At 44.8% G+C, this 22750-nt stretch overlaps 1 protein-coding gene and 1 long non-coding RNA gene across 2 annotated transcripts in view; one reads left to right on the top strand and one right to left on the bottom strand.

Moving 5' to 3' along the window:
* The window catches only part of LOC115294791, a 58858-nt gene extending 44070 nt beyond the window's left edge, over positions 1-14788 (bottom strand). Inside the window, exon 1 of the long non-coding RNA XR_003910137.1 lies at positions 14599-14788. This is a non-coding gene — a long non-coding RNA (uncharacterized LOC115294791). The remainder of the gene's footprint in view (positions 1-14598) is intronic.
* Positions 14789-21191: 6403 nt separating this feature from the next.
* Positions 21192-22750, top strand: part of CPLX2 (complexin 2) — an 82739-nt gene continuing 81180 nt past the window's right edge. Inside the window, exon 1 of the mRNA XM_029942824.1 lies at positions 21192-21446. The gene's annotated coding sequence lies outside the window, so the exon portion shown is untranslated. The remainder of the gene's footprint in view (positions 21447-22750) is intronic.

Below are 22750 nucleotides of genomic sequence, written 5' to 3'. Positions count from 1 at the left end.
ATTGGGAGGGTGTGTTTAGGAAAAAAACTGTCTGAAAGACTCTTCAGGAAGGCAATATTGGGGCAGGTGAGGGGGGAAGTTAAGAACTCGTAGCCTAGACCAGACCAAAATTTCTCAGTTTCTGTACTGTTAACATATTGGGTTAGACAATTCTTTTCTGGGGGAGTAGGGAGGTCCCGTCCTGTGCAATACAGGATTTTCAGCTGCACCCTTGGCCTCTACCTACTGGATGCTAGTAGCACAAACTCCCAGTTGTGACAAACAAAAATGTCTCCAGTCATTGCCAAGTGTCCCTGGAAGGCAAAATCACTCCCAGCTGTGAACCACCAGACAAAGGACTGGAAGTCATACACCAAACCCCAGCCAAGGGGGATGGGCTGTGCAGTGGGAGTGATGGATCCGTAGTGGGTTCATTTTTGACAAGGAGAATATATTCAGGGCTTACTGGTGTCATTAAAAATTAATTTTTCAAAAATTGCTCTTGCTGGGAAATTCAGTCCTGGGGTGGGGGGTGGGGAGGAAGAGGCCTGGCTGGCCCTGGGATTAGCATCCAATCCCATCCCTTTCTCTGTCTGCTCTGGGACCACCAGCACGCCCTCCCCAACTCCTCAGGGGGCCTCTGTTTGTCCCCTTTATCTTGCACCCACATCAGCGCATTGATGCTCCACCATCCCCTCCGTTCTCCATACTTTGCTCACAAACCTTCACGCTCAAGCAGCTCTATGTCAGAGGCACTGTCTGCCCCTCTTCCACCTGGAAAACTCTTATTCCTCACTAGACACCAAGGTCGCATCCTCCAGGAAGCCCTCACCATCTCTCATCAGCTTTCACAGGGCCCTCCACTGCCATCCCACGGAATCTTCCCTCCATGCAGCCTGTGTACACCATGTTTACCTGTCCACAGTTCCACATTTACCCCCCCTCCTCACCCCCGCTCCTTCCCTCGCTCTCAGCTGAGCTCCTTTGCCTTCTGAATCTGGTAGGTTCAGTGAATGCCAAGCACCAGCAGAGGATAGAGCAGGGAAGCAAGTGAGATGGGTATTGAGTCCTGGCTTCCCCCCACTGGGCACCCCCTTAGGCAGTGCCTCATGTCCTCTTACTAAGGCCACAGCCTCTCTCAACCACAGCTCTGGCAGGGATCCAGTAACAGCTTGTCCTTTGTCCCCAGAGGGTAGTAACAGCTTCCCTGCTGCTATACCACATCTTGTTAGCACCTTAACCTGGACCCCACCTTGTAAATGTCCCATTCACCATTTACCAAGCCCTCCTCAGCAGCCCTTCCTGAGTGGCTCCTGACAGAGCCCTGATCTGATATGCAGATCTGTCCCTGCCACTCAAATATGAGGTCCTTGGGTGCAAGGGCTGTGTGTTTTTATTGTGTTTGGTGTTGCTTTTAATCTTGGATAACCAAGGGGTCAGCAGTGATAGGACCTAGAGCATGGGCAGAGCTGAGTGAAAGCTCACTAAGTAAGTAGATGAATGAACGAAGAATAGGTAGATGGAAGGATAGATGGCAGATGGACAGATGGATGAATGTGTAGATGGTTAGATGGATGGGGAAACATACAGACTCAGATTTGCAAACATGAATAACAGCTGAAATTGCTTGAGTGCCCTCTGCTTGTCAGGCATGGCACCAAGCCCTTTATGTATATATTCACCCAACCTCTGTTACTAGTCCATGGGGCAGGTGCATCGTGACAAAAGAGAAGCTCAGAAGGGTTAACTCACTTGCTCAAGGTCACAGTTTCAAAGGGACTGATGCCAAGGCTATTGGCCTCCAGAGCCAGCAACCCTGATAACATGGGGGTGTGGCTTGATCACACCAGGACTCCCAATGGCCAACACTGCCACCTGCCACCGGGATGCTCTCCTTAGGGCCTCTCCTGTCCCTCATCCCCTCTCACCCACAGGTTCTGGGTGGTTCTTGCTCATTCCACAGTGGGCCTAGCTGCTGCACACTTCCCTCGAGGCCAGCCCCACCTCCATCCACCCAGAGTGTCTCCAAGGATGCCTGCTTTATGTGCCTGAGGCCCAGGGAGGCAGTAAGCCCTTCCTGCTCCAAATCCACAAACACTTGTTTATCTCCTGAGCAGGCAGGACCTTTGCAGGTCTGCTGGTTTCTGCCCAAAAGAAAACCCTCCTACCTGGGAGAATAACTGGGTTTGTGAAGAACGGCCTCGGGCACCTGCACTCAGTGAGTTTCCTCCACACAGAAAAGAGCATCGACTTTAGAGACATGAGGTATGGGCCACAATCCCAGCTCTGGGGTGTTTCCGGGACATCTCCCCTCTGCTCCTCAGGAAATGGTTTGTTAGTGCCTCCTTGCTGGATTATGGTGAGAGCAGCTGCAGCGTCATGTAACTAAGCTGCACAGTAGTCAACAGACATCACCCGCTTTCTTCACCTTCTCGCATTTTCCTGAACATTTGATTTGGCCAGCTCTATGAGAGCAGCCAAACAGCTTTTCCCCTCCTTTGGCAAATTGGGATATTGAAGCACAGAGTACTTAAGAGGAGGTCACGCAGCAGGACAGAAGCAGAGCTGGGCTCAAACCCTGGGAAATCTCTGCATCTTCCCAGCCCCTGGGTCCCCCCACCACACTGCCCCAGGCTCTAGCTCTGTTGTGGAAGCAGTAGGCGTAGGCGTTATTTATTTCCTTCATTATTTATGCTCTGCACGTTTGGAACAGGGCCCTTGGTGATTAAAGCGCCTCGGGACAGAAAAGCCGAGCTGAAACATTCATGAAAATACAGAAAGGAAAACAAAGCAACAGTATCAACAGAGACATCCAGGCGGGAGTACAGGAGCGCACGGCTGAGGACACAAACTTATCCCAGTGTCCAGGCGTGACTGCTTCCTTGTGGGACCTCCTGTATTTCCGGCACCCCAGGACCAGCCCATTCACCATCATTGTCAACAGTAGTGGCATCATCCCTAGAGTTTTGGGGTCAGGCATACCTGGTCTATGTCCCAGCTCTGTGAGTTCTGGCTGTGTGACTTTGGACAGGTAACCAGCCCCTCTGAGCTGAGCTGCAGTGCGCTGGGCTCTGGTTCCCAGGGCCACTGGGGATGGGGAGTTTATGGAATGATGTATGTATGAGCATTTGGGCTCTGGAGTAGACTGTCGGCAACATGGCCCAGCTCCAACTGAGACTACCTGCGATTGGGGAGAAGGTTATGTAACACTCCAAAGCTTCATCTGCACATCTTTTAGATGGGGCTAACAATAACCCTTATCCCTAGGTGTGTGTGAAGTTTAAATAAGAAAATACATGCAGGGATGTAGCACAGACACTGACATGGGACAAGTCCTCTGTAATTTTCATTATTAATACTTGCCATCTTTCCAACATGCCTACTTGGTAGTCAGGATAGATATCTTTGCCCTCATTTGCAGGTGACAGAACTGAGGGTCAGGGACTTGGACAAGGTCACGCAGCCAGACAATGGCAGGGCTGGGACCTCTGCACTGGGCTCCTGACTCTAAGTCAGTGCTCTTTCCATTATAAGACTCCTAAGATTGTTCCATTCAACAGGACACTGTGGTCTTGGTCAGTTCTGCCCAAACAGAAGGGACTGGAAGACATTTTGTGGGGGGAAAAAAAAGCCTAGTCCACAGCTTCAGGCTGATCTTGTTTCAAACATTCTGCCTTGCTGTGTGACCTTGGCTAGAATTGAGCCTCTTTGGGCTTCAGGTTCTCCTATTTAATTTGGCAGTCTAATTACTGCCTTACTCCTTGGGGGTTTTGTGAGCAGGAAATGAGGATGGGTGTAAAAGTACCCAACATCGTGCCAAAAATGCAGTGAGAGCTCCGACAATGCCACCATTCCCTCCCCTGCCCCACTGGTGCATCCGTCATTGCCTCCCCTAGGGAGCCTGGCACCAGCTTTGTTCCCAGCCAGAGGGACCTGCATGACTGACAGGCCCTGACATCCTGGCTGACAGAGCAGTTTCTTCTCCATGGTCTTTCCCCAGCCTCCCTGACACTGAGAACTAATAAGGCCACTAGGGGTTGGGGTGGGCGGAGCCCAGAGCCTCCAGGTCCTGCCTTTTTCTTCTTTCACTCCCCCATCTCAACTCCTATTCCTCTCTCCTACCTCTCACCACCCCTGACACTTTCAAGGAAGCAGCCTCAAGGCGTCTGATCATGATCCAAAAGTTACTAACATCAAAATGGTACAAGGTGATTTAATTCCACAAACTCTTAATGCATTTTTAACTCTGATCCAGGGGTGCTGAGGATACAAAGTTGAACAAGGCACGGCCCTGCCCTGCGGGATCTCTGCAGGGAAATGCAGCACCAACAGAAATGTACAGAATAATAGGATGTTTCATAATAAAGAAGGATTATAACAGCTGCCATTTATTTGTTCTGTTCTTCATATGTGTTCACAGCTCAGGTTCAGAGAGGTCATGAGTATTGCCCAAGGTCAAACCATCAAGATGGGATATAGCTGAGATTGAGATGCAAAGCCAAGGCTGTCTGATCTCAAAAGTTGGGCTTCTTCCACTTCATCAAGTTTACCTCTGTTGGGAAAGTCCAATACATTTTTAAAAAATTAAATAGGGGCACCTGGGTGGCTCAGTCAGTTAAGTGCCCAACTTTGGCTCAGGTCATGATCTTGCAGTCTGTGAGTTCAAGCCCCACGTCAGACTCTGTGCTGACAGCTCAGAACCTAGAGCCTGCTTTGGATTCTGTGTCTCCCTCACGCATACAGCCCCTCCCCCACCCACACTTTGTCTCTCTGTCTCTCAAAAATAAATAAACTTTTAAAAATTAAATAAAATTAAATAAAAGCTACTAAGCAATATGAAGAGTGAAATAAGAGAACGCAAATGCCAGAGTGAATGACTTTGCCTGGAGAAGGGGCAGGAAGATTTTCACACAGAATTCTTGTGAGCTGGCTACAAAAGGATGGTGGCTATGTCTGTATCTATCTGCGCCTATACTTCTACTTCTCGATCTCTGTATACCTATGTCTGCAGCCATAACCTGGTCTCCCAACTCCCAGATTCCCCGAACAAAACCATCACCCAACTCTGCACTAATATGGTGGTTCTAATCGCATGCATTCTGTTGGGGTTGACTGGTTAATCCAAAAAGTCAGTTAAAGTAGGAAATCATTTAAATAATGAAATATATACTGCCTGTCTTTGTCCATCCAGGCTGCTGTAACAAAATGCCACAGGCTGGGTGGCCTATAAAAACAGAATTATGGAAGATGGAAAGTCCAAGTTCAGGGTGCCAGCAAGGTCATGTCCTGGTGAGGGCCCACTTCCTGATTCATAGCCAGCACCTTTGCTCTGTGTCCTCACTTGGTGACAGGGGGCAAAGGAGCTCGCTGGGGCCTCTTTTATAAGGACATAAATCCCACTGATGAGGGCTTGACCCTCATGGCCTAACATTCCCCCCGAAGGCCCCATCTTTCGAAAGCATCACATTGGGCATCAGGATTTCAACATATCAATTTGATAGGGACACAAATATTCAGAATACAGCACTGCCTAAGCATCCTATTTTAACATAAAGCATGTAAATGTGCATGAATCTGAGTAATATTCAGATGGAAGCCTTCAAGGCCTTTAAGAGTAGTTCTGTCAATGGAATTCTACATTCTCTTTTGTTCATAAACCATAGCCATACGACATCTAACATTTACACTTCAGACATCCTCAAAGTAGAACAGGAAAATGCAGGCTGAGTGCAGAATCCTTCTGGATTTTTATGCTCATTTTCCTAATACTTCACAGGTCTTTCATCCACACATAATTCAACAGAATTATTTTTAACGCTGACCTTTATGGAGTGTCTTCAAAACATTCAACTTAGTTCTCATAGAAATAGAGCTTTCTTTCCTATATTTTACTTGTATTGAATGCATTGTTGTAATTATGTTATTTAGTTAAATATTATATGAACCAATGAACCGTGAGCACAAAAAAAGAGAAAGTGGTTGTTCTAAAGAAAGCTCAGCTGAGTGCTTTGGAAATAATTCATAAATATGAGTTATTGCATGGCAACAAATGTAACTGATTCCTGTGAACTGCAGCTCAGGTGACAGAGCATAAAGACTTGTGTCACCTTCACTGGAGAGCAACCTACCAGCCTTTGTCTTCCGCTGGCTCCCAGCATCAGGGGATAAGGAAGTGTCATTTATTGAGAGAAGCAGGTAAGTTGAGGCCCTAAAGAGACAATTTTCTATTTCTGAGCCCTGTCCCACAGTGTCCATGAGGGGTGGGGGCCTGTCCATGTTCTAGCTTGCTTCTCATCCCCCTTCTGGTTCTCCCACAAGGAAGGAAGGAGTTAACTAGCAAGATCCTATGACGCTGAACATGCTATGTTTACTAGTGGGCCGGGTCACTGTGCCGGAAACGGATGGCTCGTTGTCACAACCCTTGCTCTCCTTTCCCTTCCAGTGCTCTCAGCTCTTGTCTCATGCCTCTTACTGGTGACAGGAAGTTATAAGACTATCTGCTGTGAAGAGATGGAAAGAAAGGAGGCCCCGGTGGAAGATGTGGCTGTGAAACGGGCAAGCGTCAGTCTGTGAAGGTCTTGGACATGGGGCTAAGGCATTTGGACTTTAACCTACAGGCAATGAGGAGTGACTGAGGTTGAATCTGTGCTATAAAAAGGATCACTCGGAAGTTGACAGGGAGAATGGAGGCAGGAGACCGTCAAGGAGGCTGCTGCAGTCACCTGGGCCTAAACTAACATGGGGAGCCCAGGTGGAAGTGGGAGGGAGGTGGTGGCCAGACCTCACAATGGATTAGACATGAGAAACGAGGAAGAAAAAGCCTCTGACTATGCTTAGGTGTGCAGCTTGGCCAACTGGCCCTGTCCAGAGAGACAGAGAAGACAGAAATTCAAGCAAGATGAAGTCCTCAGTGTTGGCCATTTGAGCATGTGTTGTTTGAGAGGCTGCCAGAAGGAGAATTCCAGGAGCCCAGAGACACTCAGACCTACAGAAGGGATGGAATCTTGGAAACGAGCTGTTCTAGCTGCTTGAATCAGGTGCAAAGCACCCTCTGCCTTGAGGCTGTCTCACTGCTCTTGCTCAATTCAATAACTGGCAGCAAAACAGGTAGGGTGGAAAAAGCCATGGCTTTGAGGTCATCCCAATCTGGGCAGAAATTCCTAATTCTGTTGGTAGGTGTTCTGTATGGCTCTGGATATGGATTTCATGTCTGTGAGCCTCTGTTTCATCATCCATGAAGTGGAAATAGATTAAAATACATTCTTCATGAACTATACAGAGAATCAAATGAGACAGTGGAGGTATGCACCAAGCCAGTGCCTGACACATAGCAGGCGTTCAGTAAATGGTGCTAACTAGAACTAGCAGTGGTATCTTACATGCGATTTATAAACTACCATCTATTATTTTGTTAACCCGACAGAAATTTTTTTAAAAATTGTAATTCTAGAGTGGAAGGTCTACTGACTCCAACGGATTTGAGAAACAGTTATTTATTCATCTCAGTTCAACAGCCTTTCCGGGGGTCTCCTGGGTGCCCAGGCCTGTGATAGGTGCTGAGAATTTAGGAGGAGCTTCCAGAGTTTGCTGTATTCTTCCCCCTCCCCCATCCCAAGCAGACAATCATGATCACCAAGGAGGGGGGCTCCCCCCAATTGCATAGGAGCTCTGAAGAGTTGAGTTAAACAGATATTCCACGCTGGGCACTGGGCACATAGAGAAAAGTTGTGCCAAACCAGTACCCTGGGGGCTTAGAGCCCAGTGCTGGGCATCGGTGAGTCTTGAATGAGCTTTTTCTTCAGGAACCAGTGTCCACCCCCGCCTTAGGCTCCCTGCCCAGGCACAAGACTGCCAGCCCATCTGTGTCCTTGAGAACATGCTGGGCTCCTGACCCAGGCAGCAGCTGGTCCACTACCTGCTGCCCCTGACCCGGCACCTGTCCAACAGCAAGGCAGGGAGGGCAGAGAGAATCGGAGAGCTGGGAAGGAACGTGGAACTCATCCAGGGCATGGAATGTGCAACTCACTCAACCTGAAACCAGAAAAGGCCTTGATTTTCAGCGAGCTTGGCCCTTTGCCAGCCATATGGGTTGTGGCAGTTACTTTTCACTCTGAAGCTCAGCTTTCTTAACTGTAAAAGAGGGATAATAAATGTCTACCTCATAGGTTTATTGTGAGGATTGTATAGGAGATGCACAAGTAGGGCCCTTTGCATTGAAAATAACAGACATTCACTGAATGCCAGCTTAAGGGGAAAAAAGAAGGGGGCATTTATTCGTTCTGGGTGTGACTGGAAAGTTGAAGAGTAAAACTAACTTCAAAAACCAGGTGCCCAAACAACACCAGAAATCTGCCCTCCTTCCCTCTCCCTCTCCCATTCTCTCCTCCTTCTCTCTCTCTCTCTCTCTCTCTCTCTCCCACTGTCCTCCAGAATTGCTTTATTTTCATATAAACCTTCCTTTGAAGCAGCCTTAGGCTTATATTTGACCTCAGCAGACAGGGGGTGCTTCTTTACCAGCAGTCTGCCTCTAACTGGGCTTCAGTTGACCCCCTTTAGATTTATGTCCATTTCCCAATCAATCACTGTGGCCAGGGAGATAGCCTATTCCCACTGACCATTTGTTGGACCATTTGTCCATGTTAGAATCCTAGATTCCAGGTTGGCTTACCTCCACCCCAACGACAAGGACTGATTGTGGAGAAAGAAGTATCCAAAGGAAAATCCAGATGCTATCACAGATAAAAAAGGGAATGGATACTGGGCATCCCAAAGCCACATCCTAAGCCTTATCAATACTCCTGTCACCACCGTCATCACAAAGGCGAGGAATAAATCTCACCTGTGTGTTCCTGTGACCCACTGCTCCCCGTGTGGCTTCTTCTACAATCATTCTGTGCCTAGAAGACTCTTGGCACTCAGGCAGGTCCTCTGTGCTCTGTGTTGACCTCATCCCAAGGCTGTTTCCCTAGTGTTCCCAAGATAGATTCCAGTGGCTCCTAGGCTATATGTTTCCACTTTTATAGCCAGAAGGAAAGAATAGTTCTTTGTCCCAGAATTCCTAGTATAATTCTAACAGATTAATTTTGATTGAACCAGCTTAAGTTTTGGAGTGCTTTATTATGTAGCAAAAGTAACTGGAACACCGTGCAAATGGATGCACAGGCACTTCAAAAGAAAATAATCTTGATATCAAACTATTAAGAGACACCCTCGGGGAAATTTTTTTAATCCATGAATATTTGTTCAAAAGAAACCTTTTGATAAATGTACTGCAAAAGTCAAATGAAAAATAACAAATGTTGTAATGAGCTATCCAATTTTACTGGAAAAAAATATACCCTGAAAAAATTGAATACTTCATTAAATTCCTATTTGTCCTTAAGATCAGTACATAGTTTTAGTTATGACCTATGTTTTGTTAAATAAAGGTTATCATCAATTTTACTTCACTTTTAAACTCTTGCAAAACTCCAAATCAAAGCTATTTACTTGCATTTATGACAAAATCATAGTCCCTCCTTGAAGTGGTTCATGTTGAGTGGGATATTTTTTCTGGTCTCCAATTATTCTTAGGACACTAAGACTCTCTTCTATATGTCTGGACCATAACCATGTCAGTGTCATATCCTTATACTGCCTGACTTGCTTTTTCCTTAGCAGTAGAAGGAAGAAATGCTTCCCAATCTTCCAGAATCTCCTTCTACCCCTTCTGCCCATCCTGCAGTAGGTTCCCAGACTCTACTTGCACCCACTCAGAAAGGGCATCAAGAGTGTCTGCCTCTTCCCATAGGTCCCACCCTGCCTGTGCTTCCTCACCCTACGTCCCACTATGCCTTCCCATGTCTCTTTACCCTCTTCCCTTTGCTGTCCTCGGCCCTCCTCTTCATTCCAGATATATACTTGAATCATATCAGCCTCCTCCAGGAAATAGCCCAGACCAATTCCATTCAGTCCCTGACACCAGCTCATAATGCTGGCGTTTCTGCCAGACTGACCTCATTTATCAGCAAGAGAAAGAAGCAGCAATTAACCATCCATTCTCAGAGGAAACTGAGATTGACAAGCCTCACACTGCTATGGGGCCAGGTCCTGGGGAGGGAAGCCTGCAGATGGGACTTCACATCAGGAAATTTCAAATCCAATCTTTTTTTCATCAAACTTTGGGGCTCAGAAGCCACTACATAATGGTTAGAGTTCCTTGGGTTGGAAGTATCTGAACATTCCACTCAAACTGGTTTAAACAATAAAAGGAGTTTGTTACCTCATGTAACTGAAAAGGGCAGAGGTAGGCCTAGCTTCAGGTAAAGTTTGGTCCAGACACTCAACCGATGCCGCCAAGAATCCAGTTTCATTCCATCTCTCCTCTCTGCCTAGTACAACAGCATCCTCACTCTAAAGTGGCTTCTCTCTTGGTCACAAGGTATCTGTCAGTATCTTCAAAAGCTGCTGAAGTCCACTTACCAATAGATCAACACAAGGCTCAGAAATGAGTCATTACCATTATATTAATTCCGTCTTACCAGAGAGGCCATGACCCCCTCCCCCAATACTCTCCACCCCCCTACCCCGGCCCCAAGCATACATGCACACACACCCTGACAATACAGGGATGAAAAGCAAAATATAAACATCTTTGCCATCATTCAGGTAATCCTGGTATATTAGAATGTTTTTCAGCCCTTAAAAAGTATCTATATGTTTATATCTATATATGCTAGATACAGATAAAAGTTGATTATATGTGATTATACATAAAACCATTATATGTAGTGTATACTTTTTAAATTGAAGTATAGTTGACACACAATGTTACATTGGTTTGAGGTGTATAAATACTTTATACACAACAAAATGTTTACTATACACACTCACTTAGAACTTTTCCCTATGTTAATTAATATTCTTTTACAATTTCTTTTTTTTAATGTTTATTTATTATTGAGAGAGACAGACAGAGAGAGAGAGACAGAGTGTGAACAGGGGAGGGGCAGAGAAAGAAGGAAACACAGAATCTGAAGCAGGCTCCAGGTTCTGTGAGCACAGAGCCTGATGTGGGGCTTGAACCCACAAACCGTGAGATCATGACCTGAGCTGAAGTTGGATGCTTAACCAAATGAGCCACCCAGGTGCCCTCATAATAATGGTATCATCTCAGAGCAGTCTAACTTCAAATCAGCATTTATTTGAAGGCTGTTTTTATTTGGAATTCCTTGCCAATGCTTCAATCTGCTTGTCCCCGCCAAAAAAAAACCTTTTTAAAATTATTAATTTAATTAGTTGTGGTAATGTTATTATGGTTATATTTAAAAGGAAGAAAAAGTCCTTACTGATTAAGAGTTACTGACAAGTCAAATATAAAGACTTCTGGGACTTGCTTTAAAATATTATTTAAAATATTATAAAATATTGCTATTAAAATATTCCAGAAATAGGGGCACCTGGGTGGCTCAGTTGGTTGGGTATCCAACTTCAGCTCAGATCATGATCTTGTGGTTTGTGAGTTCAAGCCCCACATGGAGCCCACTTCGGATCCTCTGTCCCTTTCTCTTTGCTCCTCCCCTGCTTATGCTGTCTCTCTCTCTCTCTCTCAAAAAAAAAAAAAAAAGTAAATAAACTTTTAAAAAATCCAGAAATAAATAAAAGTGGGGACTAGGGGGTGGGATTGCTGAACAAAACAAACAAAAAAAATTGAGTTTTATTGTCCCTGATTGGCTGATTTGAATTATGTCATTGGCTGATCCTCATGTAATCTCTGTGACCAGAGAAATGAGAGACACTGTCTGATTTAAGCTAATTGGGCCCACCCTTTGGGGTTGAAGTCAATGCCAATGAAGTCAATGTATGAGATGCAAGCTACTCTTAGGAAGGCAGAAATGGATGTTGGAAGTCTAAAAATTGACTCCAGACTACAAGTCCCACACACTTCCTGGATGGAGGGCATATTAATGCACTTAACTGTCCTTAGGATGGCAATAATGATATGTGTCTGCACACCTTTTCACAATTTGCCAAGTTCCTTTCCTTCCATTACTTCCTTTGAGCTTCACATTTTCTCTGAAAGGTAAATATTAGTAACCCTGATGTCCAAATAAGCAAACTGAGATTCAGGCCAAGGACACATAACTGGTCAGTGGCAGAGATGTGACTTGAACTCCTAAATTCTGTATTTCTTCATGATAAGGCCACTGACTTCCTAGGAGAAGAGTTTCTAGAAAAACATTCAAAGCTGCCCCAAATGGCAAAACACGGTCCAAGCCCAAGTTCTTAATCCTCCAACTTAGTACACAAATAGGCCCACCAGGACAGCCTGTTTTATGATGTTCATGGAAATCCTGAATTCTACCATCTACGAGATGAGGGGATGACACAGTCTCCCTCTAAGGCCCTGTGACAGTACTAATGTTTCCCATTGGGCAGATTCTCCGGTTGTATCCAAGCCAGTTCCATTGGACTCCAAGCCATTTCCTCTGTTCTTAACTCTCTTCATTCAATGTTAATCAAATACCTACTAAAGCCCAAATTCCTCACCATGGCACTCAAGCTCCCCTAATTCTATTTCTCTGACTTCCCCTCCAACCACTTTCCCTTCACTCACTCCTCTTCCTTTGAGATTCTGCTTAAACATCACCTTACCATGAGGTCTTCTCTGACCCTTCAGAAAAAAAATCAACATCCCCAGCACTTCCTAATCCCATCTCTGTTTTAATTATTTCCATAATAATTAGCACATCAAATGTCTTACACATTTACATCTGTATTGTGTGTCTCCCTTTCCATGAGGTGAGCACCTCAAATTCAGGGATCTTATCTGTCTTGTTCATTGATAAATTCTAAGAATCTTGAGCTGTTCTTGGCACATAGCAAGTGTTCAATAAATATTTGTGAAACAGTGACTGTTATCAACACAGCCAACTAGCCATACTCTCTTGCCTTTAGAGTTTTCCAGACATGGATGATACCAACCTAAATGCCCCCCAACATCAGAAGACTCAGACAAGACTTTCCAGGGGAATGTCCTTAGACCCCTTCTGATTCTTAAGTTGTTCCTCTCTCTCCCCTAGGACAGTGGGAGGGCGGGGTGATTACCAGGACACCAGTAACTTCAAAGAAACCCTCTCTCCTTCTCTTTAACTTCAACCTCTTATGCCCTCAAGGCTGATCAAGGTTACTTCAGAATTGATTCATATACACTTCATGGGTGGAATGGAGCCTCACTTTGCCTAAGGGGACTTGGCACCTGTATTTTATTTCTGGCTTCTGTGGCCTTAGCTGAAACTGAGCTAGAAACAATCCATCTTAACACCCTATTACACATACATCATATCAGTGAATGTTCACAATGACCCCGCAACACAGATGTCTTTATCTCCATTTTGAAGACAGGGAAAATAAGGTTCAGAGAGTCCTTCCTCTCTGGCCTCTGAGATTGGGTAAATGCTCACAAAGCACTTGTCTCTCAGTTGCCCTAGAGAGATATGGGTATTGCTGTTCTCAGGATCTGGTCATCTGTTGTTTTCTCTGTAGGACTCTGCCTCCCACCCAGTTTTCTACCCCCAAGCAGGCAGCACCCAGAGGAACTGCTGACCCTAATCAGCTGGACCTCTTGTCCACAGCTGCAATAAGCAGCTTGGTGGGGAGATAAATGGATGTGATTATTAGCCTCAAATGAGGTTTAGGGATTATCTGTGGATTTTCTCTATCCCCGTGGCAGGCACAATGGAGAGGGGAGGGGCTATGATTTCAGAACCCAGAACAATCAGAACATTCATGACTTGAATTGTACCAAATCTTGAGGGTCAAATGGGTTTGGGTTTGGATCTAAGCTCTGTGACCTTGGACAAGCCACTTCCCCTCCCTGAACATGTTACCTTTCTCTGTACAAGGAACTGGAGACATACTAAGTATGTTCCTCCATATCAGATGAGGTTCACTCTCCAAAGTTCTGATTTGAAGGATTGTTCACACAACTGCAAAGCTCTACATCAATTACTCCTAGCACATTATCTCCTATTGCATCTCCTCAACAAGATCTTGAAGGAGTGAACTTAATTACTATATAAAACAACAATGACAACATCAGTACTAGCAGCCAACATTTACTGAGCTTCTTATATGCAAGCACTTTGCAGGCATGTCACTATTTAGTCCTCTCAATAATCTTAAAAAATAGACCCTATTTCATACAAGTAAGTTTGGTTGCATGGAGCTTGCTCAATGTCACAAAGTCGGTGAGGGGTAAGACCAGACCTAGAGCCCAAGTTTTATTCCCCAAAGCCAATATTTAAACTCTCTGCTAAATGCCTCAATTGCATGTGCCATGGTTTCTGTAGAATATTCGGATCAGGGCCTGAACTAGTGAGCACACACCATACTGGCCTCTCTGAGTCCCTGTTTCTTCACCTGTAAACTGGAGGTGATAACACTTCCCTTCAAATGGCTGTTTTGAGGATTGAGTGAAATATAATAAAAGTTCAAGATATATCAGTTTTCCTTCTTTTCCCCTCGAAAATTAATATAAATTGATTTGCTGAAATAATGACAGCTGGGACTTAAGAACATCAATAAAAACAGGAAAATAAGTCAGGTATGAAATTGATAATGCTGGAATTGTCTACTTACCTATTCAGTGTGTCACATAATTCTGCAACTTTGAGATGCTGTGCGTTGCTCTGACATGAGAGCTAGATGATATGGAAGGCAGAGTGGAGAGGTGTCATTTTCACTGATTCAACAAACATTCATTGAGCCACTTTCCCCAGCCCTGTGGTTTCCGTGAAAAACACAGTCGACATAGCGCTTGCCTTCATGGAGATTACACTCTGGTGAGAGAAGCAGAGAATAATAAATAAATAAATAAGATGTTTCAAAGAGGAGTAAGTGTTCTCAAAAACAAAACCTAATCATCTAGAGTATAACTTGGAAAGAGAAGGGGCTATTTTAGAGAATGTGGGCAGATAAGCCTTCTGTGAAAAGACATTTGTACAAAAGCCTGAAAGCACAGAGCTGAGGCCTCTGGCTGGGAATGAGTGGTGTGTATTTAAGGAATGAAAAGAAACTGTGGTTGGTACGGAGTGAGCAACAGGTTAAGTAGTAGAATAATACCATCAGATAGATTAGGTGGGAGCCAGATGTTGCAAAACTTTAAGGAAGTTTGAGTTTTATTCTGAGCTCAACAGGAAAGATGCCATTAAGTTTAGCAGACTAACAACTTGATCTGTTTTATACTTGTATGTATTTTTTAAATTATTTATTTATTTATTTATTTATTTTGAGAGAGAGACAGAGAGTGAGCTAGGGCAGAGAGAGAGGGAGACAGAATCCCAAGTAGGCTCCACACTGTCAGCACAAGGGCCAATGTGGAGCTTGAACTCACAAACCAGGAGATCATGACCTGAGCTGAAATCAAGAGTTGGGACGCTTAACTGACCAAGCCACCCAGGCGCTCCTGTTTTATACTTTTAAAAGCTACATTGGACCCAAACAAATATGGACACTTGGTTTATAACAAAGATAGCCTGTGCAGTTTTTTTTCCCTTTCAGTAAATAGTGCTGTGTCTATAGGGTAGCCATATGGTCAAAATATATTTAATCTTAATCCCTATTTCATACCAACACTAAAATCAATTCTATATGGATTGCAAATCTGAACATAAAGGGTAAAACAATAAGGATTCTAAAAGATAACAAAGAGAATGTTTGCTTGACTTTGGATAGACAAAAGTTTCTTAAACAGAACACAAAAAGCACTAACTGTAAAGGGAAAAAATGATAAATTGACCTACAATAAAATTAGCAACTTCTGTCCATCAAAGGACACCAACAACAAAGGGAAGGTTAAGCCACAACCTGGGGGAAGATATTTATAGTCTACATAGCTTCAAGGGATCCCTACCCAGAATATACAAATTCCTATAAATCAATAAGAAACCACCATATCAGAATAAAAGAATTGACAAGAGATGTAAGCAAGCACTTCACAAAAGAAGTTTTCCAAATGGTCATTAAACATGTGGAAAAGTAGTTCATTAGTCATCAGATAAATTCAAATTAAAACCTCTACATAGAGAGAACGACTAAAAGTAAAAATAGATTGACCATATTAAATGTTGGTGAGGATGTAGAACAACAGAACTGTCATATCCAGCTTAAGGGAATGCAAATTGTTATTCCCCACTTTGAAGAACTGTTTGAAAGTGTCTTCTAAAGCTGAATATATGCACATCTTACCTGTTTATTCCACTCCTGGGAATACACCCAACAAAACCCCTTACATACATGTATCAAAATATCTATACAAAATTTGGAAACAACCCAAAAATCAATAATAAAAAAAAAAAACCCGAGATATAGTCATATGGTGGAATACTACACAGCAATGAAAAGTAAGACATTGCTGAGACAGGCAACACCATGAATGAATCTCACAAATGTGATACAAAGCAAAGAAGCCACACACAAAAGCATACATGGTTTATGATTTCATAAATCAGTAGCACTAATCTATAGTGTCAGAAGTCAGAACTGCATTGTCTTTGAGGAGGAGTAAGGGGGTAATAAGTGGGGTGCCATGATGGGGACTCTCAATGTTCCATTTTACTATCAGGATGCAAGTTGCACAATTGTGCTCATTCTAATTATTTAAACTGTTTATATGATTTGTGTTCTTTTCTTTATAAGATATATAGTTTAAAAATTACTTTAAGGAGCAAGAATGGAACCAGAGAGACCAGTTAAGAAACTTAATAGCAGTCAAGGCAGGAGATCATGATGGTATGGAGGGGAGGGAGATGGTGGGGAGGGAGAGAAGTAGACTTAATTAGGATGTATTTCGGTGGAAGAGCTTAAATGATTTTCTGATGGATTGGACGCTGAGAGAAAGGAAGAATTCTACAGTGGCTCCTGGGTGTGTGGCCTCAGTGTCTAGGCAGATGTGGAACCACTGATCCAGATGAGGAAAATCAGGAAAGGAATCAACACTATTTATATGCCTTCATATGTTACCTCATTTATTTCACCCAGCAACCTTCCTTGGTACATATTTTTTATCCCCATTTTACAGAAAAGGTAATGGAGGCTCTCAAATATGAAATTATTTATCCAGGCTTACACAGGTCTGAGAGGAGACGGAATGGGAAGATTTTATCTGGGAGGCCATCAGATTAAGTGTTAGAGCCTGCAGGCTCAAGTCAAACAGCCAAAGTTTAAACCTGCATCTGTCAGCATGCAACTTTCAGCACGTCTCTTCTCTTTTCTTTATCTGTAAAGTGGGGATAAGAATCATACCCTCCTCAACTCAAAAACTATTATAAAGTAATATGTAAATAAAAATTTGCAGAATTTATTAATGATCATGTTATCTTACCTCTAAAAATAAAAAAACAAAAGACAACTTAAGAAAAGTAGCAATATGTTCAGTCCTGTATAACACAAGAAAGATAACATTGGGCAAGTATTACAAGGGCATCTTTAAATTTTGTATTCTATGAATTTAAAATCCCTATTTGCATATACAACATAGCTATCTGAAACACACTTAAAAATATGCATACAGGATTTGGAAAAGGAAGAGCACAACTGATTAAAAATGGGATATTTGTAGAGAAGCACTGTAGATGAAATGCAAATTTTAAAATACTATTTTTTCTGATCATGCTCAGTTAGCAAAAGATGTGAACAGACACCAAGTTGTGAGAAAGAGACATGCATCTTAAATATATTGTAAAAAGATAAAAAAAGAATCATACCCTCCTCATAGGATTTATGTATGTCAAGAGCTTTAAAGGAGCCTAATGCAAGTCAGCCATCTGTAAGTTAGCTGTATGAGGGTCCATGTGGACTTCCCAGAGGGGTGGAGAAACAGAAGGTGGAAGTTAGTTCTTGAGCCAAGATTGAGTTTCATTAGCATGGTGATTGCCCCTTAAAACACTGAAACAAATGATGGCATATAATGTCATTGCCACATAATAGAGACCATCGGGACAAAAATCCAAGAGCCAAAAGACATAACGTGCAAACAACAGGAAATCTGGCTTGGATGGGTGTCGGCCACCCAGGTGCCAATACACTTTTCTGTATGTTGGAGAGGAAAATTGTTGCAATTATTTAGCAACTATTTTGGAGGGCTAAATTCCAGCTTCCTCAAGATGCTCCAAGGTAGAAGACAGTAAGTTTTTACTTTCCAGAGTCAGTAATCAAAGAATTCTGCACTCTTGGATTAAGTTATACTTCTCAGCACATCTCTCTTATTTGAACTATTTTTTTTTGTTTTATTTTTGAGAGAAAGCAGAAGGGGTAGGGAGAGAAGGGGAGAGACAGAATCCCAAGAAGGAGTTGCATTGCCAGTGCAGAGCTCAATATGGGACTGAAACTCATGAACCATGAAATCATGACCTGAGCCAAAATCAAGACTAGGATGCTCAACCAACTGAGCTATCCAGGTGCCCCTCTCTTATTTGAATTATTGCAGCAGCCTCTAAACTGGACTCCTCCAATTTCTACCTCTTCAACAAATACTTCCTGAGCACCTACATCCACAGTCATTGCTAGATGTAGGGAACAATAAGAACAAACCCATAGGTGTGATGCTCTCATGGAGCTTCAGGTCCACATCACTCCAGAGTGATATTTCTGTTAGTAGAAAGCACTTTACAAATTGTAAAGAACGATCCAATGTTGCTACTGTAGGATAATCAAGGTAATGATGGCAGCTGTTAGAGAGCTCTTGTCTTTCAGTGTGGCTCTCTGCTGCCTGTAGAATAAAGGCATAGCCACGTCCAAACTGGATTCCAGCCTCATTTTCCAGTCCTTATCCCTTATCTCCACCTCATACTCCATCCACACCAAACTACTAAGAGTCCCTTTATTTCCACACCTGAAGGCCCTTGAATATTCCATTTCCTCTGTATGAAATAGTCTTCACCTGCTGTCTGCCTGCAAACTCCCACTTAATCCCTCAAGATCCAATTCCAACCTCTTGCAACTCCTCCCTCCATGCAGATTCATCTCTCCTCCATCTCCTTTTTGCAGCACTCTCTATATAGTTGTTTCTCAGTAGGGGTTAAGATACAACAGAATAACCTAAGGATCATTTTCAAATCTTGTGCCAATCCAGCTCACCACCCGTTTGGATTCAGTATGTCTGGGGTGCATAATAGCTAAGAATTCAGGGTTCAAGTCAAACAAACTTAAATTAAGGCCAAGCTTAGCTGTTTACCAGCCTCATGACCTTGACCAGGGTACTTTACCTTCTTAAGGTTCTGTTAACTCCACAAAGTGGAAATAGAAATTGGAAGGAATGATTAGTGAGACAAAGTGTGTAATATTTAGTACAGCACCTGACACCTGGAAAGTGAACAAATTGTAATAGTTATTGGAAGAATTTTGGTTTTTTCTGACCCTGGCAGCCTATCTATTTCTTCCCCCACCCCACCCATCTCCAGGTTGAGAATCACTGCTGAGTATTCATCAAAATGTACTATGATTCATTGTTTATGTGCCTGTGTCTCTTACTAATGCGGGCAGGAGGCATGTCTTACTCTAGATGTCCAGCACATAGCACAGTTCTGGGAATAGCATACCACTTGCAAGCTGTGTGATCTTGGACAAGTCAGCCTGCCTCTTTTGGCCTCAGATGTTTCAATGTAGGGGACAGAAAAGGATGTTATGAATAGCAAATAAGATTATGGATGTGAAAGTGTTTTGCATGTTGCAAAGTGAGTTGTCGTTATGGTCATGCCATCCAGGGTGAGAAGGGGCTGTCATGTCACAGGCACGTGTCTGTGGCCCTCCATTTCCTCTTCTTTTTCCTCCCACTGAATATCAGTGTACCCTTTTTCCTTGAACATTCTTACTTGATTTATACCTAATAGAAGATCCCACAATGACCTGCACAATAGCTCCAGCCTTCCCAGGGAAAGAGGGACTATAGATGCCCTGATGCGAGGTGAGTTCCTCTGAGGATACTAGCTTCTGAGAATACTGTAGCAAACCAGACAGACATGACCCTCGCCCCAGTAGAGTTTTAATTCTAGTTGAAGGAAGGCCCATGATAAGCAAATAAATCTATAAATAAAATCATTTCAGAGAGTAATAATAACTAAACAAAGAGAAGTAGACAATGTCATAGAGTAATTGGGGGAGCAAATATTATATGGAGTGGCCAAAGGTCTTTTCAGGAGGTGACATTTGAACCAAAATCCAAGAAACAGGAAGGATTTAGCCATGTAAAGATCAAGGTTAAAAGAGTTCTAAGTAGAGAAACAGCACACAAAAAAATTAAGCAACTTGGTACAAAATGGCGGTTACTGTAGATGGAATTACTAAATCAAAAGAAAGCTGGTAGTGATGAGGCAGGAGGGTTAGACAGAGATGCTACCACGTGAGGTTTTACAGGCTGTGATCAAAAGAGAAATGGGAGTGCGGAGAGGGAGAGAGAGGAGACAGAGAAATCAAATGAACACTGAAGGAAAGGAAGTTACTTTGACCTCTGCTTCTTGTGTGTGCATACATTCAGCAGACGCAATTCAGCCTCTCTCATATGTCAGTCATTGTGCTAGGAGCTGGAGATACAAAGAAAAATAAAATATGGAACCAGTTTTTATGAGCCTGGCAACTGAGAATACAGATGTGTCAGTAATTATAATACAATATGATAAGAAGTCTCCTAGAGGGATATAAAGGCTGAGGGAGATTAAGGAGGGAGTGACTGTGCCTTAGGAATCAGGGAAGTTCACATTGAGAATGAGGACACTTTAACTTACAAATAAAGTGTAAGTAGCAAGGCAGAAAAATGTTCCAGCCAAAGGGAGCAGCAGATGAGAAGGCACTGGGGTGAACCTGTTCAGAATAAGTGCTGAAAACAGCTGGAGAGGCAGCCCTGGGTCTTCCTGGTGAAGGACCTTCAGTGCCACACCAACGAGTTTGTATTTTTTATGAATGCACTGTACACATGGAATGTTTGGCAAGCTCTCTCTAGGACATGGTACTAGAGGCACTTCAACAGAGCAAATACAAAACCTGCCTTTAGTTAACTGGTCACAGACATGGGGGCAGGGGAGAGAGACTTCCAAGGCAGGATGCCCTTTGTTCTCTAAGTAACAGGACTCTCTGTTCCCAAACTTCATGGCAGAACTGACTATGGAGAGCTCCCCCCATGTCTCCCTCTTGGTTTCACTGCTGGCGCCCTCTCTGGTCCCGGTCGCCAGCCCCCGCCTCCTATCTCAGGAAGCTTGGGTCTCCCTGGGAGCGGGTCTGCCCTTGGGGGAGGCCTCTCTGCTTTGTGCCCTACAGCTCGGCTGACACTTGGGGCGGACCGAAGAGGGGCTGGGCGCCCCCAGTGTGCACATGTGCTAGCCGAGGCAGGAGGGAGCGCCTCCGCGGAGGAGTGCAGGAAGGGGGAAGGAGACGCGCGCCAGAATCTCGGTCCCGGGCGCCCTGGTCGGCCGCGGAGGAGCTGCAGCCTCCAACAGGTTCGTAGAACGCACTCTCGCTCTCTGTTGCTGAGCCGCCGCCTCCTCCGCTGGAGCAGGTTCGCCGGAGAGACCCTAGCCATAGGCCCCGCGCTGGCGAGCTCCCTGAGGGTGGCTTCCTCCGGTCCTCCTTCCTTCTCCCGGTAGCTCTTAGCCGCCACCGGCTCTTCCGGGGAGAGGCGGAGGGCGCCACGGGCTCCTTCTCGCTTCAGCACCATCTCGGAGACAGCTCCCGCGCGTGGCCGGGTCCTGTCCCCAGGTCAGCACTGCACCTGCAGACAAAGGCCATCTGCCGGCACCTCTCCTCGTTAGGTCCGGGTTCAGTGCCACGGCCTCCGAGGATAGTCCCTCGTCCCCCTGGACTCCGCTCCCCCCGTCAACACCGCGGTGGCATACAGCTCTTGCCGGCCGCCTGCTTCCTGGCGAGCCGTGCACAAAGCCGAGGGGCTGGGGCCTCCCGCGTTCCTCGCGGGTGGGTGGTTGCATCGATCGGGATTTCGACCTCCCCCAGAGCACTGTCTGCGGCAAGCTGGGGAGGGGAACCCAGTCACAGTCGCGCGTCTCTGGCTTGGGTCTGCAGTTCGCCGAGGCCTGGCCGTGCAATGGCGGGTCCCAGTTGGAAGTCGGAAAGAGGGTGGAAGGGGAGACAGGCACAGAAGGGTCCAGGACTCACTCCAGTGGGGCGACTGGGCCTAGAATAGAAGGGAGGAGTGTGCTGCCCCCCTCTGGACCCCCACTTCCACCCTAATTCAGGACCTCGGACTTCCTTCGGAGAGCCTCACACAGATACCCGAGGTTGACAGCTGCAATCACTGACTCAGGCTGTCCCCGGAACATCCCTAGAAAGTGTGAGGCTGAGTTTCCGTGGGGGGAGGGGGCCGAGAAACCGCCGGGAAGCCTCACGAACTGGGCAGCTACTCCGCCCCCACCTCCGGAGTGATGCCTGAGAGGAACGAAGGGGGAAGGGAGAGACCCCAGCGGCAGCAGGTTGTGAACTAGGCTTGGCTCTGGGAGGCTGCACTTAGTAAGAAAAGAGGTTGAAGGAGCATGAGAAGCTCGGAGGTTCCCAAACAGGGAAGCCAGTTCAGCGGGAGAAAACCTTTTCTCTGAGCTGAAGCTGGGAGGGCTCTTGCCTCACGTGACCCTCTCAATCACTGGTAGTTTCAACCAGAGACCTAGGAGTCGTGTATACCGGGCAGAGGTGATTTGCCCAAGGTCACTTAGCAATTTAGTAGAATTGGGCCTAAAGCCCGAGCTCCCAAAATCCTGTTGGCCTGTTGTATAACATTCATGGGGAAGTGTTT

The sequence above is a fragment of the Suricata suricatta genome, chromosome 6 (assembly GCF_006229205.1).
Source record: "Suricata suricatta isolate VVHF042 chromosome 6, meerkat_22Aug2017_6uvM2_HiC, whole genome shotgun sequence".
Taxonomy (NCBI): domain Eukaryota; kingdom Metazoa; phylum Chordata; class Mammalia; order Carnivora; family Herpestidae; genus Suricata; species Suricata suricatta.
The sequence above is the reverse complement of the archived record's forward strand: the minus strand, read 5'-3'. Positions and strand labels throughout refer to the sequence as shown.